General features: G+C 34.9%; 1 pseudogene across 1 annotated transcript; it reads right to left on the bottom strand.

Annotated features, from left to right (window-relative positions):
• Positions 1–1,473: 1,473 nt before the first annotated feature.
• LOC132169354 (putative leucine-rich repeat receptor-like serine/threonine-protein kinase At3g14840) lies at positions 1,474–22,011 on the bottom strand (annotated as a pseudogene). Its single transcript, XR_015911589.1, has 25 exons — positions 21,887–22,011; positions 18,597–18,774; positions 18,238–18,309; positions 18,087–18,155; positions 17,938–18,009; positions 17,770–17,841; positions 17,564–17,635; positions 17,384–17,455; positions 17,199–17,270; positions 17,016–17,087; positions 16,849–16,920; positions 16,012–16,080; positions 15,750–15,815; positions 15,100–15,165; positions 14,963–14,998; positions 14,133–14,173; positions 13,527–13,903; positions 13,213–13,461; positions 12,891–13,053; positions 12,276–12,317; positions 11,650–12,100; positions 4,602–4,612; positions 2,818–3,060; positions 2,089–2,250; positions 1,474–1,783 (listed from the first exon to the last, which is right to left on the bottom strand). The product of XR_015911589.1 is annotated as a putative leucine-rich repeat receptor-like serine/threonine-protein kinase At3g14840 (transcript).
• Between the last annotated feature and the right edge of the window lie 228 nt (positions 22,012–22,239).

Genomic DNA, 22,239 nt, shown 5'->3' with positions numbered 1-22,239 from the left:
TAAAGTAAACAAACAATCTTCTGATTGAAGAAATAAACAACTCATTTGCGTCCAACAATTGCCAACAAAAAAGAGGGATACGTGCATGGACCAATTATCTAGTGGGCCACAATATTTTTGTTCTTTGAATGAAAAAAATGTGAAAATCAAACTATGAAAAAAAAAAAAAAAAAAAAAAGTGTCTATAATTGTCTAACGGATAGGACAAAAAGTCTTTACCAACTTTCAGAATAGGCTAAAATCCTATTGGGAGGCAACTTATGTTCTTATCTTTGTATGATACTTCTATTATGAATATATTAAAGTTTAAGCCTAAGGAAATCATTTTATGCCGAAACAAATAGAGCCTAAGAAAAAAGGCGTGCATTGTCTAATGGATGACTCAAGGGAAGACATCATACGAATTCAAACTGAAAGAATTCATAATGCGAAAATAATAAAGCAGAATAATAAGATAGAGATGACACTGAGATATACGTGGTTCGGTCTATGACCTACATCCACAAGATCAAGCCCTAAGGCTGCATTAAGCTCTTATTTCACTGAGTAATATTTACAATATAATATGCTCCTATTTATAAGAGAATCATGTTGAATACAAATAGACTTCTATATAAGAAATTCTATTTAAAGTATCTCCCTTATGTCACATATATTATTGTAATTATAAAATATACGGTGTTTAGTAGTTTATTCCAATTAAAGCTTATTGATTTCAATCAAATATTCTGAATTAAATTGCCGATTTAATTCTTGTGGAACAAGTATTTGATATCATTACTGATTTCATTTGTGGAATCAATTAGATGTATTTATTTAATTTTTATTCATTGATGGGAGGAATAATTAACGTAACAGCTCTAATTGAGGGTTTATGACCTACCTATAAATAAAGCATGTGTATTCTATCAATTGGCACTCACTGGTAGGCATAGGTCAGAAGAACCTCTCAATAATTTTTGTTTTCTAGTTTGGTTGCTGTGAAGTTGTTCTTCAAGCTGCTTGAGCAAAGTAATGGCCGGAGGTACTTATATATTAAATTATTTCCGCTGCTAGTTTTATTGTTAATTAGCATTTAATATATATAGCATTCTTACATTCTACTCTAGCCAGGTTAGCTTGGTGATAATCTTTAACTATTCACCAATGACTACATTGATAGTATTCAAGTGTGACTCAATGATATTCTTCAATTGTAAGTCAGTAATAGTCTTATACTATGACTATTATTCTTGAACTCTATGATATACTCTAACACAAACTATGTTGTAGATTTACTTGTAGCCGGAACTAGTCAAGCTCGGTTCATTCTACCATTATCCTTTAATGGTAGTTCTAGACATATAAATTGTCAAGAAGTTGAGAATGAAAGACATCATACCAATCCAACTGATATTGGAGTTGGTAAAGCAAATGTAACTTTATTAATTAGAAAAGGCATTTAGTATAGTTGGGGGCAATAGTGTGCTGAAATTACTGAGAATCAAGATTAAGTCGATAAAGATCCTGGGCAAATGTAGAAGAAGATCGAACTCATGTCGCTTCTGATGAATGAATAAGGCTATCTTCTCCACTTTGGCTCATTGGTACTGCTTGGAGTTGTTCAAACTTGTCTCTTAAGGCACTAAACCCCTATTCATTGCCATATATACTTAGATCCATTAGTGCTGGCGATGCATTAGTGCATAAGAGAGCAACTTTGATCATTCTAATAGCTTCCTCCTTTTTTAACTTGGAACCCAACTTCGGATCCACCAGCTCCATTAAATTACCCTCTTTTTTTTTTTTTTTGTAGTTCAGGTGCCTATAATAAGCAAAGAAAAGAGAATGGAAATGAAAAGTAGCAAATCAACAAGAGAGAATAAGCAGCCATACTCGCTTAGGAAAAAAAAAAGAAAAAAGGGGTCTATAAGTTGAACTCAAGTGTGAAGTGAACGAGTCAAACAATTTCAACATATGTTAGTTTATTTTGCTACTTGAGGCTAGAGTAACAAATCAGGATGACCAAGTTGAGTGGTGGAAAGGGACAAAGAAGCAGCTAGGCCGTCAAACGTTATTTATGGTAGCATATATATTAAAAGAAAAAAGATCAATCTTACCCAATCTAGAAGGCATACACAATTCACATTTGGTCGATATTTCATGTTGCTCTTCTCAACGATAATTTCCGGAGCAATAATCCCAAAACTATAGACATCTGCTTTATAAGTTAAATATCCCCATTGTGCATATTCTTACGCCATATACCCTCTGCAAATAAAGATTAAATTATGACTTAGATAATTTGCATTCAGCATGCAATTATGCAATCAATAAGACTCCTAGAATTGAGAGGTAATTTCACTCTGTCAAAGATACAGAAAATTATCGCCGGCAAGGAAGAAGAATATTTGATTAATTGTGCAACTTGCAAGTTGGAAACATCCTGGAATTTTCATTTTACGAGAATTTGAGCCGATTGTTTTGTTTTGCTCCTTCCTGGATATTATGTTAAAAACTTTTGTTGGGTCTTCAAGAAGCACAAGAAAATGAACTTTACCCAGAAAGCTTGTGATTCCATCTTTTCTCTCAATGTTAATAGTACATTTTTATGTTAAAATTACTTTTATTTTTATGTCATGTACATCAAAACACTTTTTCAACCAAAATACTATTAACATATAAACTCCTACAAAATACTTAATCCGGGATGTCTATAGTACTTAATCTATGGGAGGCCAAAAGAAAAGCAAAGGCAGCTCCATATTGAAGAATAGAACCACAAAAGAAAATGAAGTATAGACTCCATGTTCAAGGAAAGAGGGAAAAGGTACTTACATTGTTCCAGCAACTCGTGTGCTAATATGGGTGTTTTCTTCTTCATCAAGCTTGGCCAAACCAAAGTCAAAAATCTTTGAGTTAAGGTCCCTATCCAGAAGAACATTGGTAGTTTAATTTTGATGTCTTTATGAACAATTCGTAGTAAGGATTCCTCATGCAAGAAAGTCAGACCTCTAGCTATGCCAACAAATATTTTTTGGCTCATAGGCTAGTCCAATTTTAATCGATATTCCTCTGGACCTGTATATTTGTAGATAGTCTAATAGGGAATTCATCAACTTAGTTCTTGATAAAGACCATTCACAATTCTAAGTCCTTATGCTTTCAAAATTCACTAAAATAAAAACATTAAGCTCACCAAACAAAATCATTGAGAATTTAGAAATGTTATTTGGAAGAAAGAAACATTAATAGTCTCTCCAAGTTCACCAAGTTCCCAAGCTCAGTGGGAACAGGTCCAGGAAACAGGTTGCTCTCTATGCTCCTGAAATACAGTCCTTCAAGATTACAAAAGGCCTAAACCAAATGAAGCTTTGTGATCATTTTAATATAGAGATCTAGAGCATATATAGATTTAAGAGTGGTAATCTTTCCCAAGTAGTCAATAGGCCCTGATAAGCTGTTTGCACTGATGGACCTGCACTTGATACATTCCAATATTAGGTCAGTAGTTAGATTTTTCTGGCTAACCTTGGTCACAAAAGTTTAGAGAATCATTTACAGATTTTCCAACTTTGTAGAAGCCCATTCCTGTGGTATTGTACCACTAAGGTAGTTCCTATTGAAATCATTATCAGCAAGAGAAAAATTTGATGTTAGAATAGAAGCTTATAACCTAAATTTTTGGTAATAAGATGAAAGATAAATAATTGGAAGCTCTTCTTGCATTGCCTTGAGGTAGGTTAGTTTCACCAATGATGGTGGAAGCACGCCATCAAGATGCTGCCCTTTAAGAAATCTGCATGTCAAAAATTAAAAGGAAAAAAAAAAAAAAAAAAAAAAGATGATAGATTACAAATTTTGTAGATAAAAGGCAGTACCCTACTAAGGAAATATGGAAAATATTAATAATTGTTAAATCACCGGTTGTCCCAAAAGCTTAAACTTATAAGAAGAGATAAATTTAATCACTTAATCATTAGTTTAACACTCCCCCTCACGTGTAGGCTCAAACTCCCATTTTTTAATAGGTGGGGCCTAACACGTGGAATATTTAATTTAAATGGGGTGAATTGATGGAGTCAATGTTCGATCTTAGGACCTTTAGCTCTAATACCATTTTAAACTACCAGTTATCTTAAAAGCTTAAACTGATAGAAAAATGTAAATTTAATTACTTTAATCACATGAAGGCTCAAAATTCCTTTTAATAGGTGATGTCCAACACATGAAATATTTAATTTAAGTGGGGGGTAATTTGATGGAGTCAGTGTTCGATCTCAGGATCTTTGGCTCCGATACCCTGTTAAATCACTAGTTGTCCCAAATGCTTAAGCTTATAGGAAGATGTGAATTCAATCACTTAATTATTAGTTTAACAATAATAAATGTTTGTAATAAAATTTTAAATGATAAAATTTGAGATAATTAGGGGAATTAAAGGGGATTTGCCTAATTTAATTAGAAATAAAATAAGGGGGAAAGAATAAAAATTAATGATTTTTGAGGTAGTTATGTAAATTATGAAAATTTAAGGGTTTTCACCCCCTCCCCCAGCGACTTTTCTTCTTCTTCAATCAACAAAAAGCCCCTCCCCTTTAGAGCATTCATGTCCAGCTCACCAAATATTTATCTAAAGAACACTTTATTTTATTTTAACTATCAACTTTTCCAAAATACCTACATTCAGCTCAACATTTTAGCTAGCCAATTATTCTATTTAAAATATTTTTTCTTTATCTATTTTCACTATTCTCAAAGAGGAGAGAGAACCAGATTATTTTTTAATTAATTTAAATTATGAAATGTTGAGCTACAGTGCTCACCAAATTTGTTGAGCATAGGTGCATGTTTTGGGGCTCGAGATACAGTGATGAGACAGATGTAGGTTCGTACGCTTGGGTTGCTATTGGTCTTGACCTTTCTTGGCGATTGCTTGCGCGACAAGGTGACAAGCTCAAGATTTGGTAGACGAGGGGGGTTGGTGGCAACCTTCTCGTAGTTCGAGGGGCAACTCGAGACCCTCCTATGCGAGTTGGGTGGCGGCCATTCGTGAGTGGCTCACGGGTGGGTCAAAGGTGACCTACGAGATACTTCATGGGCCCTTGGGCTTTGTTTTATGTAAATAAGGACCTTTTCATCATGCCGACCTTCGGGCCGGACCCTCGGGCCGGATTTTCATGCAAATAAGAATCTGGTCAGATTTCCATGCAAGCCAAGCAAAATAGTTTCCCAAATTGACATCAAGTCATGTGAGCCAATGAACCATTCCATGTCGCTTTTCTGTATAGTTTTTGAAAAAAAAAAAAAATGATTTTAAAAGAATTTATGGGTGCTAAAAGCATGTTTGGGTTGCGTTTGAGAAATAATATTTTTAAGTTAAAAAAAACGTTTTTTACTTTTTAAACTTTGATCAAAAGTGTATTTTAGTTATTTTTTAACTTTTTAAAAACCTTTGGTTAGTCGTGGTAGATTTGTCGCATCCGTTGATTAGTATACGTTGGACTGTTTATGTCGACTACAATCCATCTGGGTTTTGGATTAGATGGACTTCAAATTTTGAAAGAGAAGAAACAACCAGATTGTTTATGAATATTTTATGTATGGAAAATGCTCTCTATCTAATGTTTCAGAGCCGAAGCCATGGCTATTCATACTTGGATTCAAAACGTCAAAGCTCATAATGGCTGATGTGATATGAGTTTTTGACAAAAGAAAAGCGAGAGAAGCCGTGGATAAAAGAATTTTTTCTTTTTGTCTTTTACTTTTGTTTTCTTTTTTCTTTTATTTTTTTACTATTTTTTATAGTAGAATTTTCTCGTAAGTGTTCCGTGGGACCGTGGGAATTGGTATTAACTTATTTTATTCCCTTCTTTTCTCAAGTCCCTTGAGTATTTGTCACGTAAATAAATGTTCAGAACAATTTTAGCTAGATACTCTGTCATTGCAAGCCGCTTTCTCCAAAGTTTCATTTGATATTAAAACTATCTACATTGTTAAATATGAGATCAAATACAAATCATCGAGTATGAAATTGAAAGAGTTACAACTTGGTGGTCTAGTCACAGAAGGGCTGATGAGTATGTATTTGCATTGAATATTCAAAGATGAGTAGAGTCGCAGAAAGAAAAATAACTATCAAGTGAGTGTTAATAGAGTAGTTCGATGTGGACATCAACTACACAGCGTGATAAAATGTTATGATCTTAAGTAATCATATATATATATATATATATAAACTCTTAGGCACTCTTTCTTTACAAATTAGTTTAAAACAAATTTTGAGTTCTTTACAAATTGGTTTAAAACAAATTTTGAGTAAAACTAATGATTGAAAATCGGCTGAATTTTGACTCACTTGTTTATGGGTAAAGTTGAACAACTTTGTGCTTGATGTGACATCAACAGACAGTGCATGGCCGATTTTATTGACAAAGTTGTTGGCATTTTCCTTGTCTTATTTTGCTTTCTCAGGCGACCTTTCAACTGCTTAATTTTCCATAACACTACTGTACAGAGCAAGCGATGCTTGTGATGCAAATTGATAAGCATGATACTTCTCTATGTAAACAAACATGTCTAGATCTGATTGAAGAAATAAACAAATCAGTTGCTTCCAACACTTGCCAACGGAAAAGAGGGGATAATGCATGGACCAATTATTTATTGCGACATGTGCTAGATTTTTCGATGACCATCTTCTACAGTCTCTTTAGTTACTTGGCACAACCTTTGTCTGTCAAATAATTTTTTTTTTTTTCAATTAAAATAATTAAAACAACTTTTTCGGTGTTTAAAATAATATTACTTATAACCATATCATATTTATTTTGTACGTCAGAGATTATTTAAAATGTCTACTTGCATAGAGAATATATAATATAGTGATTACAACTATCAAAGTAAGAAAAAAAGTGTTTTTTTTTTTTTTTTTAATTGAACAAGGAAGGGGTTACATGGAATGATCATTTCCACTCCTAATCCGAAAGGAAAAAAGAGGGGACGATCCTAAAAACGAAAAAGGGATGAGCTCCCCAACAATAGACCCAAAACAAACTAAAGGCGAAAACGACAGAGAAATTCTAGTAACAGTTGGGAATGAGTCAAATAAATGACTTGGCCCATCAAGCGAACCGAAACAGCCGAAAAAGGCTGTAATAAACGGCAAAATTCCGTAAATGGAACACCCCAAAGGGTAGCCGACACGACCATCAGTGGTTGGAAAAGAACAACACAGCCAACCATCAGTAGTCGGAAAGGAGAAGATCTCTGTCAAAAATACAAACGAAAGCCAGATCAAGGATCTAGTCCAGAAAATGAACACAGTGAGCAGAAAAACACAAGGAAATACAAAGAGACAACAAATACAAGCAAATAAAAGCATAACAAAATCTCCTAAACCAAAAATTAGCAACCCCAGTGGTAGAAATGGTTGCAACGCGGCGGAGGGAGGAGATGAAGCCGGAGATGATGGTGGATGGGCGTGATAGGTGGCAGGGCTGCCATGGGAAACGAGATCGGACTGCGAAGAATCCAAATCGTAGACCCACGACAAAATCGAACGAAAAGGCTGAAGCCGCGACTCAGAGGAGGCGGAGGAGCGTCGGAGGAGAGGCTGGTGTTGGGTTCCTAGTGGAGATGGGATAAATTGCACAAGGCGAGGGATAAAACCGGAGAAAAACAATCACTGGTGAGAGGCATAATAGAGAGAGAGAGGAAGAAAGATAAAAGAGGGAAGGTGAGGGAAGGAGGGGTGGGAAGAAACAAGTCAGCCGATTCTTCCCACCCCAAGTCGTTCTTTTCTCTGGCTGGAGGCGCTGGAGAGAAAAGAAAAAAAACCTAGGCCAATTCAAAAAAGAAGAAAAAAAAAAAAAAAAAAGGTGTTCATTGTCTAATGGATAGGACAAAGAGTCTTCACAACTTTTAGAATATGTTAAAATCCTATTGGGAGGCAACTTATTTGCATGTCGTTTTTTGATACTTCTATAGGAATGTTAGAGAAAAGTTGAAGTCTTAAGAATGCTGAGGGGCGTTTAAGGGGCTTAAAAGAGCTTTTAACACTCAAAAAATTCGTTTGAAGAAAAATGTAATTGTTTGGTAAAATTAATTAAATGCGCTTTTAAAGGTCCAAAAAGTATAAAAAATGGTCAAGAAAGAGTTTTGGCAAAAGCTTACAAATGAAGTTTTTGCTCAAAAGTTTTTTTTGACTTAAAAGCTCTATTTCTTAAATACAATCTCAAAGAGGTTCTCAGTTTAAGTCATTCTGGGGTAGATTTATACTCAACTAGCTACAACTAGTTTCATTCTACCATTATTCTTCACATGTCATTGTGGGGGTAGATTTATACACAACTGCAACTTGTCATGTTCAATTTCATTCTACCATTATTCCCCTTTTTTTAAAAAAAAAAAAAAAAAAAAAATTCTTCTATTTCATTCCCAACAAGTCCCACCGAAGTTGTAGCTACATGAGCTTATGGACAAGTAGGGCTGGGCAGGGCGGGTATTGGGTTTTTTTCCATCCACCCCGCACCTTGCGGGTTTGGGATTTTTCAACCCGCAGCCTGAGCCCAATGACCAAGATCCGCGCGGGTTCAAGTATTGCGGTGCGGGTTAAATAGGTGCGGGTTTTTCTGCTTTGCGGGTTGGGTCGGGTGGGATCAAAACAACATAAGCAAACCATAATTTTTTTTTTTTTTTTGATGAATAAGCAACTTTATAGATCAAAACAAGAACCAATTACACATCAACACCTAAAACAAACCTGGTAAAGCAGGCTGAAAATAGCCTATGCAGAGGCCAAAAACCAGAACCACACCAAACAAAAAACACAAGCTGCAAAACACCAACAGCAACCCAAAAACAGGCTAAACCAAGCCCTTACAAAAGACTAGACAAACCAAACTTTCATCAACAAAGTAAGTTGCAGGCAAGGTCAAAAACCTACAGTACCTTCCATCAACAAAGTATACTTGCAGGCAGGTTCCATAATCAAACCTTAGTAAGAAGCAGAAGCGACAGTGAGAGAGGAGCCGCGACAGAGAGATGAGCGGCGAGAGAGAGAGGAGCGGAGACAGTGAGCCGTGAGGACTGAGGAGAGAGGAGAGGCGACGGTGAGAGAGACTCCGACATTGAGAGCCGATGGTGAGAGGCAAGAGTCAAAGAGATGAGAGTCGCGAGTGAGATGAGAGATCGAGAGGCGAGAGTTGAGCAGCTGAGCGCCAGAGTGAGAGATCGAGAGGCGAGAGTGAGAGATCCAAAGGCGAGAGTGAGATGAGAGATCCAAAGGTGTGGCTGATAGGTTGTGTGTTGAGTGCTGGGTCTAAGGGTCTCTAGGGTTTTTCAACTTTTTTGTGTTTTAGGTTAAGTGTGGGTCGGGGCAGGTACCCGCATAAGAAAAATTGATAAACCTGAAACCCGCCCCGCCCCGTACGGGTTGGAGATTCCCAACCCGAACCCGTGAAAATAAACACTAAACTCGCATGGGGCGGGTTGGGGAGGGTTTGGTCTGCGGGTTGGACAGGTTTTTGCCCAGTCCCAGACAAGGCTTCTTCTGCCTTAGTATGTCTCCATTGGGAGTTTCTATGGTTGTTCTTGAAGAAAAAAGATGGATTTATGCGGATGTACTTAGACTATTGGGAGTTGAATCGAGTGACAGTGAAAAACAAGTACCCCTGACACACATCGACGATCTATTTGATCACTTGTATTGTGCCAATGTGTTCTCTAAGATAGATCTTTGATTAGGGTACCATCAGCTGATGATTAGGCGTGAACATGCGCATAACACGACATTTAGAACCCGGTACAACCATTACGAGTTTTTGCTCATACAATTCAGGTTGGTTAATGCACCATCAATCTTTATTGGTAAACTGGGTATTTCACAACTACTTGGATTAGTTTGTGGTCGTGTTCGTTGATGATATCTTGATGTTGATGTACTCGATGAGTCGAGAAAAACACAAAGATCATTTTTGAGTGGTGTTGGAGAATCGGAGATACTGCCCAAAAAAAAAAAAAAAAAGTGTTGCACTTTTAAGTTTTCAGTAAACAAAAAGAGATACTCTATAAGAGCAAAAATGGCTATCATAACACAGTAAGTTATGTTTATGCTAGTGCTATGGTGTTTCAAAAGGTCAGTTTGTAGTTTTAGAAAAAATATATATAGCATATTTTCCGCTGCGTGGATTATTATGAATAGTAGTAGTGACACGTGAATATTACAAATAATTCATTTATCCAGGTGAGGCGTTACACCCACCGCCTTTCGCTCTTACAAGTAAAAGTGTGAATTCACGACTTAGTAAGTAAAAGAATCCAACCATTACTTTGTGTGACGTGAGCCCCTTTTTGTTTATTAAAATTTCTCTCTTTTGATTGTTAGAAGAAATCAAGGTAAAACTTTTCTGTAAAGACAGATACACATAATTCAGAAAAATCAATGCGATAATGCGCTTTTGCTGAAATGTTGAAGTATAAATATTTCTTTTGTGAAATCAAAACGAGAGCGAGAGACAGACTTTTCTTCTCACTTGAAATATCAAACTGAAACTCAATACTAACTTTGACACTATCATATTTTCTCACTTCTAAACATTAAAATGAAAACATGTACATATAGACATTGATCAATTAATTTGCCGAAAAAGTAATAATAAAGCAACATACTAAAAGCAAATCATGCTTTACAAACTCAACCATACATACACGTAACTGAAATTGAAAATTGTATTCAATAAGTTATTTAACTAAACTAGTCCTTATCTTATGACTACCGCCGAACGCATAATCCCCATTCAACACTAGGTTGTTGAGCGTATGACCCCACTCAACTTAGGGCTGACAAGTTGCTTTTGCACCACTCTTCAAGTCGACACGTCAACACAATCCATTTATGTTTTTTTTTTTTTTTCCGAAAAAAAAAAAAAAAAAAAATTTGAATCCTATTATATAAATTGCAGCCACTTAAAGTGGTAGATTATGTGACTCTGAAGCTGTGAAAGAATCTTGAGGCGACCTTACAGGTGAATACATTGAAGACTTTGGAGGAAATTGTAAAGATTGAAGGCTACCTTGTAACATGTCTATCACCTTATTCATTGATGGCCAATCGGAAGGAATGGTTTGAGTGCACCATAAGCTCACCAATATCATCTTTTTTATTGTGTCTTCTTCCTCCTCTGTTATATCCCCCAAAGTTCCCAAACTCTCACCATGTTCAAGTTTGTTATAAATCCAATGTGGAAAATATATTTCGCTGGTATGAGAGATTCCACCATCAAAATTTTTTCTTGCTCCAACCATTTCAAGAACTAACATTCCATAGCTATAAACATCAGACTAGTGAGAGACTCCACCAAAGTTCCGACTAAATACTTCTGGGGCAATGTAACCTATAGTTCCTCTCATGCAAAATCAGAGATTTTTTGTCTTGACACAATACTGTCTTTTGTCTTGCATAGTTTAGCAAGGCCAAAATCAGAGATTTTTTAGCACAATTCTTCATCCAAAAGTATATTTTGTGGTTTTATGTAAAAATGTAGGATCCTTGTGTTACAACCACGGTGCAAGTATTCTAATCCTCGAGCAATGCCAATCGCAATTTGGAACATAGTCTTGCTGTCCAATTGACAATTTGTAATTTGAGATCCTTTATCATATATGAACTTATCAAGAGATCCACTAGGCATAAATTCATAGATTAGAGCTCTTTTTGTCCTCTCGTAGCAAAAACCTAAAAGAGTGACTATATTCACATGTGATGTTCTACTAATGCTAGCCACTTCGTTAATAAATTCTTCTCCATTACCTTTGGACATGCTCAAGATTTTCGCTGCCACCATACGCCCATCAGGTAGCTTCCCTTTGTATACAACACCATATCCTCCTTCTCCTACTTTATCTTTGAATGAGTTGGTAAATTTCTTCACATCCAAATAAGTATATCGCTTTGGGGCTATTGATCCGTAGTTCTTAAAGATTTCCTCAGTATTGAACTGATCATTCTTTGCATCTCTTTTCCACCTTACCATTGAATTAATTGGAAAGTGTCCTCTCTTAATGGTACAGATAATCACAAAAGATATCACTGCAATCCCAGCCACAGCTGTGGAGATGCCTGTACACCAAGAATGTTTTAGGTCATGTACTTCATTAGGGCAGAAAAAAAGAAGAAAAATTACCAAACAATATATTGTAGAAATGATACATTCTTCTAAAACTTACAAAAATATAAATGTCTTTTCATTATATGATAGATTATAATAACTTTCATCTTTTATAGATCATCATACCAATTGCAGTTATAAGCCACCAATTATGCTTCAGAGATTGTTCTGCAACAAGAACACAAAACAACTTAGACTTCTTTATATGATGACAATGTGGAAGAGAGGGCTTCATAGAAGCAATAACAAGGACACGAATATATTTCACAGATTACAGATTGAGTTTGAGGCATAATATACATTATAACTACATGGCCAGCTTGGCTTAGCATGGGCAATAAGGCAAACGTGGCATGATGCAAAAAAGAAAGCATGGCATGTTGTGTCAATTAGGTTGGCTTGGTCCAAGATAACAATTTGGTGTGACATAACCAAAGCCTATTGGTGTTGTCAATACCAAAAGAAATGCTACTCACATCCGATCCTAAAATGATTAATCACAATTGAGTCTCTTTATAATCATTTAAACAGTCCAACTCCATTTAATACACACCATCAGTAAGATTTACTATATACTTATACAAGATCTTTACAAAGTGATGACTAGTGTATTGAGTTTCTTTCAACAACACAAAAAAAAAAAGAGAGACTAGTAATGTCTCACGATGTTAAAGAAGGAACACAGCATGTACAACCTATGTTACTCAACAGAGTCTGTGGCGATAGCTGATATAAGAGAACCATATGTTCCTCTCATTGGGACGTCTTGGGTCCCTTTCCCAGACCAATAAAAGCGAATCTCCAAAGTTTTATACTTAACAATTGCTGTAAAATTCCTAATGACTGCTTTGTCAATTCCTTGTGCTTCCTTTTCAATATCAAAATCCTTCAGCACCAATTCATTCTGTAACAAAGTAATTCGATTAAATTATATTCTATAGACTGATTTCTTCCATCTAGTTGCAGTTTAATCTTATTTTGGGTAATACTTTTTACAGCAAATAATCATGGGTTCTACCTAAACTATATCATGCTATGCTTTTATTGTTCATCAATCTAATAAGTATGAAAAACGTTGGCAAGTAAAAAGATTCTCGGACTCCAAGAAATGGTTACCAGCTTTAACAGAGATAGCTGAGATGAGAGGACCAGATGTTCCTCTCTTTGGGACAACTGCTGTCCCTTTCCCAGCCCAATGAAAGCGGATTTGTAAGACTTTATTCCTCACAACTGTCTTAAATTCCATAACAACTGCTTTATCAACACCTTGAGCTTCATGTTCAATATCAAAATCCTTCCGCACCAACGTTTCCTGTAACAAATTAAATCAATAAAATTGTGTTCTACGTATAAAGCAAAAGGAATATGGCACCATACCTGGATATAAATATCAAATATCCGTCTTCCAAGACTATAAAAAGATCTATTGTCTCTGAATACTATCTCTGCAAAGTATAGTTTCATAGCATAGTTTCCATTTGCCAAGCAACGTGCATAATATGTCAGAGAAAGAGGAGAGAGGCGTGCACTCATGAATAATCCAGAGTTATTCATTCTTAGTATTGACACATTATTTGTTGTGTATAGATCAGAGGAATCGTTGGAGTCCCAAAACATTCCGCTACTACTGAATCCCCAACTAGCGGTGTTAGGAACAAATTTTGCTGGACCTGCTTGGATTTGATCCCCTTCGTACTCTATGTTTCCAATAGTAGTTGCCCTTCCACCACAATTTATATGCAATGAGTACCGATCTACCAAGAAACAAAAACAACAGCTTTTTAATAAAATAAAAAATAAGCAAACATTATAGAGCAAAAAGGTAATTATGTATTAACTTCATCTTATTTCATTTACTTGCCAATAAAAAGAAGAAATATTTTACTGTAATTTTCTTTCATTTAGGAAAGAAAATATCAAAAGGAATGCTTGACAACATAATTAAAGCACACACCACATAATTTGAATAAGGTACTAAATTACCTTCTGAGCATGGATAGGTCTAGCACTCATCACCAAGTGTTCTTAATTAGAGTCGTGCAAGAAAGAAGTGTGAACTTAGCAGAATAAAAAGGGAAACGCTTCTCCAAAATAAAAGCCAAAAAAAAAAAGAAAAAAAGAACAGAAAAACATGGATCCGGCTTACATCATGGAGAAATTAAATCTATGGCTAAGATTAAAACATCCCCATAATGATGTTTCCACGGAAAAATTTCAGTGCAAACAATATCTTTGATTAATAACTTTTTTGGAATCATATGAATGCCATGAAAGAGGAATGGTCAACTCTATAAAACCAAAGAAACCTAACCGATGCAGTAGCCCATTCTTCATGAATTTAGCCAAAGGGACAGAATCCTCAGGGACCAAAAAAATAACTATTTTCCTCTCAAAGTTTTGAGCTTTTAACCCCTCCTTTCAGCAACCATAGGATTGCTTAACTGGTTTTGCAGAAAACAAAGAACAAGGCCTGGTTTTTGCAGAGAAAGGCAAGAAGAGAGATGGAGAAGAGAGAAAATTATGGCTTTGAAACTGTCAGAGTTGTGGAAGTTAACGAGTAAAAAGAGAGGGAGGAAAGTATTGAAAAGGTTTGAAAGACGAATTTACAGAGAGAGAGAAAGTGAAAGTGGGTGAAGAAGGAAGAGGACAGTTTTCGTTTGGTGCAAATGACTTCTGTTAGTTTCTTTAAAATTACGTTGTTTGGACTAAAAATGGGGAAGTTTTAATCTTGACAGTAGATTTAAAATAACAGGAAAAGTAAGCCAGATCCAAAAACATTGTTCTGCTTATAAGTCTACAAGTTAGAAGCTTACAAGTTGTTCTGTCCAGAGAAGCTCTGAAACAAATTCCTGATAAAATGAGAACCTAGTTAGTTTCGAAAAACTACAAACTTGTGAAGAGGGTAAGTATGGAAACCTAAAGTAAATTAAAGGATAAGAAAATTACTTACAGGGTTTCTCGACAAGTACGCAGCGCAGAGCTTTTTGAGAAGTTATTGTAAGAAAGATCCACATGTCTGCACAAAAACGTATTTTCATTCATAACTCATTATAAATCCATAAGAAAAGAAAAAGTATATTTGAAAAGGTTTTGATAAACTAAATATAATTGTAAAAGGAGTTCATTTGAATATTTCAGAAACACCTCGACAGACAACATCTGACCCTTACAGAAGTAGCATGACTGACCACATCTAACATGTACTCTAAATCAGCAGTTTAACCTGTCAACTCAAGCTAAGACCACCAAATTTCCTTAACCAACTAAAAATTAATCGTCAACATGGTGTTTCCAAATAACAGATATCCAACATAACAATGGAAAAATGAAATTTCCCTCCACTCTTTTTTACTGGAGTCACATGATGCAAGAAGCAAATCTATATTGGTAGCAAAATCAGTTGAATTCACCCATTCAATATGATAGAAGGAGATCTCCCATTAACCATAAAGGGTTAATGAGATGAATCAATGTCCAAAGACATGTATATTTGAAAATGATGACGCCTGTAAAGATTAAATATCTGCAGAAACATAAAGAATTAAAGAAAAAGAAATATTTCATGCAAATTTCAAATAGAGTTCAAGATGAATTATATACAGGCGACTATCTCGGTTTTTGGTCCAGGGTGGAATAGGCCCATTGAGCAAGTTGCTTGTAAGAAACCTGTTCAAATAGCAACATAATCATGCTCTGGATAAAAACTTATTTATATCATTACTAAAGGAGAAATATTCGAATGTAAGATATACTTTGTGATGATATATATGACACACACACACAGACATATATAAATGTATATAATGTTTATTTGAGCTTCTCTGCAATAGAGCTAGATTTAGGGTTTTGACTCCACACTTACATGTATTCCAATTTTTATAGACCTTGAAAATCTGGAACATTTCCTTCCAATCTGTTGAAGCTAAGATCTCTGCATGGATATAAAAATGAAGAAGGATTACAAAATGAGACATGAATGTCCAGAATTTAAGGTATAGAGTCAAGAAACATAACATACAGGAAGAAAAAAATTTGAAAGAGAGACTTCAATGTCCATATAACAGTGCACATGAAGCTCAAAACAGATTCCATAAACAATGTAAGGACTTTTATTATATATTTTCATTCTAATGAAAACAATGCACCATAGACAGCCTAACTAGAGCATGCATTGTTCAAAGGTATCTTATGGAAGCTGCCACAATTGGCCAAAGGAGTAGGAGGGGGTGGATCATGGCTGCCATGCCTACAATGAGTATTGGTTGACAACCTTAGATAGGTGCTTTCTAAACCGTGTAGGTTGTAAATATTAGAAGCAATCATCATTGCTTTTCAAAGGCTAAAAGATGAAAGAAGATAATTAATTATTACATATTCATAAGATGAACGATGTTTCCCATTTCTTATTTCAAACTAATCCCACTCCAAAACTACACCTCGGTTTGATGGTTTCAGCAGATGATCGTAATTTTAGAAAGAACGACCAAAATCTTTATTGAAATAGTTATCCATGGTTTGCTTTAAGAATAGAGTACCATGAAAACCCAAAGTCCATAAATTTTAAGATACCAATATCTACTTTCACTATCCAAAAAAAAAAGAGAAAAAATAAAACTTCACACCTGTATATATGTACAGTTAAATGTTCTTAATGAAAAAAAAAAAAAAGCCAGAGAAGAAAACAGAAAGGAAGAACTACAGAATTTGTAGTACTGTCATTTCTGATATATATGAGGGAATTTCTCCGGAGAGATTGCAGCTCCTCAACAACCTGCAATGTCAACCGCCATCATCTAAGCAAAATTGCTATAAATTTGTATCATTTGAGTTGTTGAAATTTAACAGAAAAAGAACCCTCATGCTTACAATCTTTTCATGCTTGTCATGCTGCTTAAGTTTGGAAATTTAGAACCCTCACCAAGTAAGTCACTAATCCTTCTGCACCAAATTGCATTGTTAATAAATGTTAGGGTCTTAAGCAACAAATCTTGTTAATTTGAGTATCACATGAAGATAAGAGAGAGATTATGCAACCAAGGCAGAACTTACAACTCGGTTAAATTACTCAGGACCGAAATGCTAGAAGGGATGGGCCCCTCAAGACCACTAGCTTGAATCTCTCTGTTAAAACACAATTCTAACGGGTTAGATTACGCCTGAATATTCTACTAGAAGAGATTTTAATATTATGGGATTTAAAAAAATAAAAAAAAATAAAAAAATAGAACACATACAATTTCTGAAGTTGTTTCAAACTTTGAAAAAAGTAGGGTATTTTTCCAGTGAAGTTGTTACTGCTAATCCTACTGCATATAGCCACATTGGAAACAAGACTGAATAACATAGAAACCTGAAGCTTTTCAATTAAATATATAAAATTACTGTAAGTATAGAAATGGGCTCCAACCACTTACAGTTCCGTTAATTTGGTTAGATTAGTGAGAGCTATTGGCAACTCTCCAGTGAGATTGTTAGCATTAAGATTACTGCAGTCATCAAATGGGAAGTTCAGACCAGGTCAAATTAGTGTCAGTTGAAGAAGTAAATCGTTGATAATTAAGAAAAGAATCATCAATCTGATTTGAAAATGAATAGAAGGATTAAAAAAGAAACAACTGACAGATACTCCAAGTTAACCAAATTCCCAAGCTCAGGGGGAACACTTCCAGAAAACAGATTGCTCTCTAAGCTCCTGAAAATATAGTCTTCATCAATATTAAAGCTCAGCTAAAGCAAATCAAACTATGTTGCATTCTACTAGATAAAAAAGGGTGAGCAAGAAAGATACAGGTATGTAAGAGTGGTAATTTTTCCCAGGTAGCTTGGGATTGGTCCTGATAAATTGTTTACAGTAATGGACCTGCAGTGAATCAGCTTAATTCAATAAGAAAGAGCATTCACTGGCTAACATAAGACATGAATTCAGCAGTAACTTACAGGTATTCCAACTTTGTAGAAGTCCATTCGAGTGGAATTGTACCATTGAGGTAGTTTCGAGTGAGGTCACTACAAGCAAGAGGAAAGTGGGCTATTAGATTAGAAGCTTAAAATCAATTTTCAGGAACAAATTGTTGGTGACTCTTCTTACATCATCTTTAGGTAGGGTAGCTTCACCAGGGAAGGTGGAAGCACACCATCAAGATCCTGCCCTTTAAGAAATCTGTAACAAGAATAATTATAGGTAAAGGATTATTCACACTTCCATTAGAACTCTTTAATGCATAATATACTCTGTTTATTATGGATAGCAAAGTCCAATTAAGTCAAATTGAAGTACTTTTCACTTACATAAAAGAAAATTGAAGAACTTTTCAGCTTTCCAATATAAGTCAAATTGAAGTACTTTTCACTTGCATAAAAGCAAATTGAAGAACTTTTCTGCTTTTTGTTGAATAAAAACTTGATCTGTTCGCAATTTCAATATAAGGGAAATGAAGGGTGACATACAATTGAACCACGTGACATACGCCAGCAGGGTAGGAGCAATTGCAGATTAGAGAATTGTTGTACAATGGCCTCAATCCTGATTTTGGTGTTAACCAGCTCGACTCATTGCGGCATGGGTCTACGCTGAAATTCCAATCTTTCTTCCCCATTTGTTTAGCTATTTCACCAAGTGCTTCCACTGCATGCATTATACACCAACCTCATCAATTTTAATTTTTTAATTTCCCATTAACTTTGCCTTAAAATGCTCCATAATTTAATATATACAAAAATATAAACCAACGTTTTTATTACCAAAACACAGAATCTTACGAAATTTCCATACGACCTCATCTCTAGTTTAGGCTTACCATTTTCTCATCTCTATTTTACGAAATTTCCAAGTGCTGCCACCAGATAAACATCAAATTTGTGTTGTAAGCTGGTGGGTATATATAGAGAGCTCATCCTCAAGCTGTAAGCTCTTCTGGGGCCAGAATAAATGGTACTTTTCAAGGCGAGCACCACAGTTGGAAATGGAAGCAGCAACAGCCAACAAGGCATTTTTTGTGTTTGAAAAATATCTAACAGGCGCATCAGATTGGAGCATTTTGTTTTTTAGAAAAATACCCATCACAGATGGGCATGCAAGCTCTCTTTGGGTGTGATTTCACTGATTTTCCTCCTGTTCTTCCCGGGGAAGTGGAAGAGAAAAACGACAGAGAAAACTCGGGAAAATTAGCTTCACTCCAACTACGGTGAAGATGTCGTTTTCTCTTTGTCGGTTTTAAAAGACTTGAGGCTATTGGTTATTGTCGGTGATGTAAAAGTCAACTGCTGCCCTTAATTAATGTATCATATGGGTTTTCCCCCTAACCAACAAGTCTCATTTATGATATTTTTACATATCCGAACAAGAGGTGACAAAGTCGAGAAAGGTTATTTTTGTCACCAAAGGTTATTTCATCTCTAATTTATGAGACTTAGTTTTTGGCCTATTCGGCTACCACAATTCTAAATAATTTAATTCTAATTTTTGCTTCATAATATTTTAATCTACCACAATTCTAATCCTAATACATATTTCCCTTCTTCATCAGCTAATTCATTTGGCTGATGAGGCTTTAATGTTTAGATTTCCATTTCCACCAACCTGAAATGATTTGGGGCAACTGTAATTTTTGGCTCCTAAAAATTTCCATATGTGGAATTCTTGAGCTTCAAGTTATAGCTAAGAATTTTTTGAAATTTCAAGCAGGTGATGATGATAGCACTATATCTCTATGTTGGATTTTGAAATGGGGTTGTGAATTGAATGGTGATGTGAAGTGTTATTTCTGTTATTCTTTGAGAGTGTGGGTTTAGCAAGAGGATTTGGAGGGAAGTGTTGGAAAAATGCTCTTATCTATACTAATTTATTTCCTACTTCTAGGGGAATTGCTGTTAGTTTTCTGGTCTATAGGCTGCTTATATGGAGAGATGTTGTTCTGAAGTGGTCTTTGGAATCTGCTGGTTTGGTGATTAATTTGCATGTTTGTTAGGTTTAGTTCCTAAGTTATGTTTTATGGGGTTTGTTTGAGTTTGTTCTTTGTTAGGCTTTCTCAGAAGCTTGAGATTAGCTTGTTTTTTTGTTGTTGTTGTAAAGTTGGTGTGCAACTTGAGGTTGAGTGGCGTTTCAGAGATTCTTTTTACTTCTTTGTGTGCAATGAAAAATGTTATTCATATAAAAAATAACAAATAAATAAATAAAGGAAATGATCAACTTCGAAACTAACGAGTCTAACGTGATTAATTGCCCACATGCGTTTTAAGTTGAAGTAGGAAGTGCCACATGCACTTCAATGTCAGTTTTTAAACATAATAAATATAATGTTGACTGTCATGCGAGTCTTTTAAATTCTACATTTTAGTAGGTGACGTAATAACTACTACATTAACTATCAGGCCAGTTTATAAGTGTTAAGAACATTATTCTATGGATATTTACATCATTATGTATTCTAGGTTTACCTTTCCTTAGTCTACTAGGTTATTTGCGTATCACTCATAGCATCTCTATAAATAAAGGTCTTTGTAATCCTTCATATATATACTACTCAATACAATGTAGTCTTTATTTTTTATTTTTTTTTTGTAGTTGGGGAGAGACCAATTTATATAGATACAAAATCACATAAATACATATAATCTTTTTATATGTGTTTGTAAGTGTTTATATAAAATAAAGCATAGAAATCTTACATTTAATCTCATATCATCGCAAATACATAATAGTATAAACAACTAGCAAATTAATAGCTTAGGAAAAAAAAAACTAGCAAAATAGACTAAACACAATATATAGGGTCCAAGAAAAATGTATGTTTGAGTGTGAACTATTTTTCAGAACAATCACTCGGAGCCCTAAATAGCAACAATGCTAAGAGTCGAGCTAAACAATTTTGCAATTATAAATTATTAAACCATTTAACTTGTGAAGTTAAAACAAATATTGTAAACCTAAATCACTCAAAATAACCACTCAAAAAACTAACCATTAATTAAAAGTCATTCAAAGAACTAAAACCGTTTAACTTTTTCTTTCAATAAAGGGTTTTTTTGTTGTTGTTGTTGTAAAGTTGGTGTGCATGCAACTTGAGGTTCAGTGCAGTTTCAGAGATTCTTTGTACTTCTTTAATTGTGTGCAATGAAAAATGTTATTCATAAAAATTAAAAAATAAAAATAAAAGGAAATTATCAAAAACTTTACTCACACACACAGGGGCGGACCCACGTACGTTGAAGCTTGGGGGGTCCGTGGCAACCCCAAAAATTTTGAAAACCCTTTAATATATATATATATATATATATATTACAAAAACTGGTCTTCAAATCCCCCAAAATAATAAATTTTTTCCTAAAATAATAATAAACCCCTCAAAATTAAAGATACAACAATTATACATTAAAAAACAATAAAAACAGATAAATAAAATAAATAACATTACTTTCCTAAGCAAAACGCATGCACACACACTGCACAAGCCAAGAAAAAAAGAGACAAATTCATTAAATTAATAATATATATTAATTTAATATATATTAATATAATAATATAATAATATACATTAATATATTTGATGATGGACATGGAAACTCCAAGCAAAAATTCCTGGGTCCGCTCCTACACACACATATATGTATATCAAAGCTTCATTAGGCTGAGGCTCTACTGTTTAGATTTCCATTCTATACACACATATATATATATATAGAGAGAGAGAGAGAGAGAGAGAGAGAGAGAAGAAGAAGAAGAAGAAGAAGATCCTCACCTTCATCATCAGGAGTAGGGCCTAGACGGCCAGCTTGTGCTTCAATGCAAAGAAGCAAGATGAGTAGAATAAAGCAAATATAAGGAAGAAATCTTGCCGCCATCATCTCCTCTACTGGCACGAGCTTCGCTTGCAAATCTGCACAGAAAATGTGATGATATATATATATATACAGCACTCAAGGAACCCTTTACATTCAATTATGCACTCAAGGGACCATTTACATTCAATTATGAGCCACGGTCGACTGTTGCTTCAGTATGTCTGTGTCACTTGCATGGTTGATTGACTCGCCCTTCTAATATGCTAGAAAGTAAACGCTAAGATACCTTTCTTGGTGTTTATACACCGAT

This window comes from Corylus avellana, chromosome 1, assembly GCF_965113065.1.
Source record: "Corylus avellana chromosome 1, dhCorAvel1.hap1.2, whole genome shotgun sequence".
NCBI classification, from domain to species: Eukaryota; Viridiplantae; Streptophyta; class Magnoliopsida; order Fagales; family Betulaceae; genus Corylus; species Corylus avellana.
This window is presented reverse-complemented; position numbering and strand designations above follow the sequence as displayed.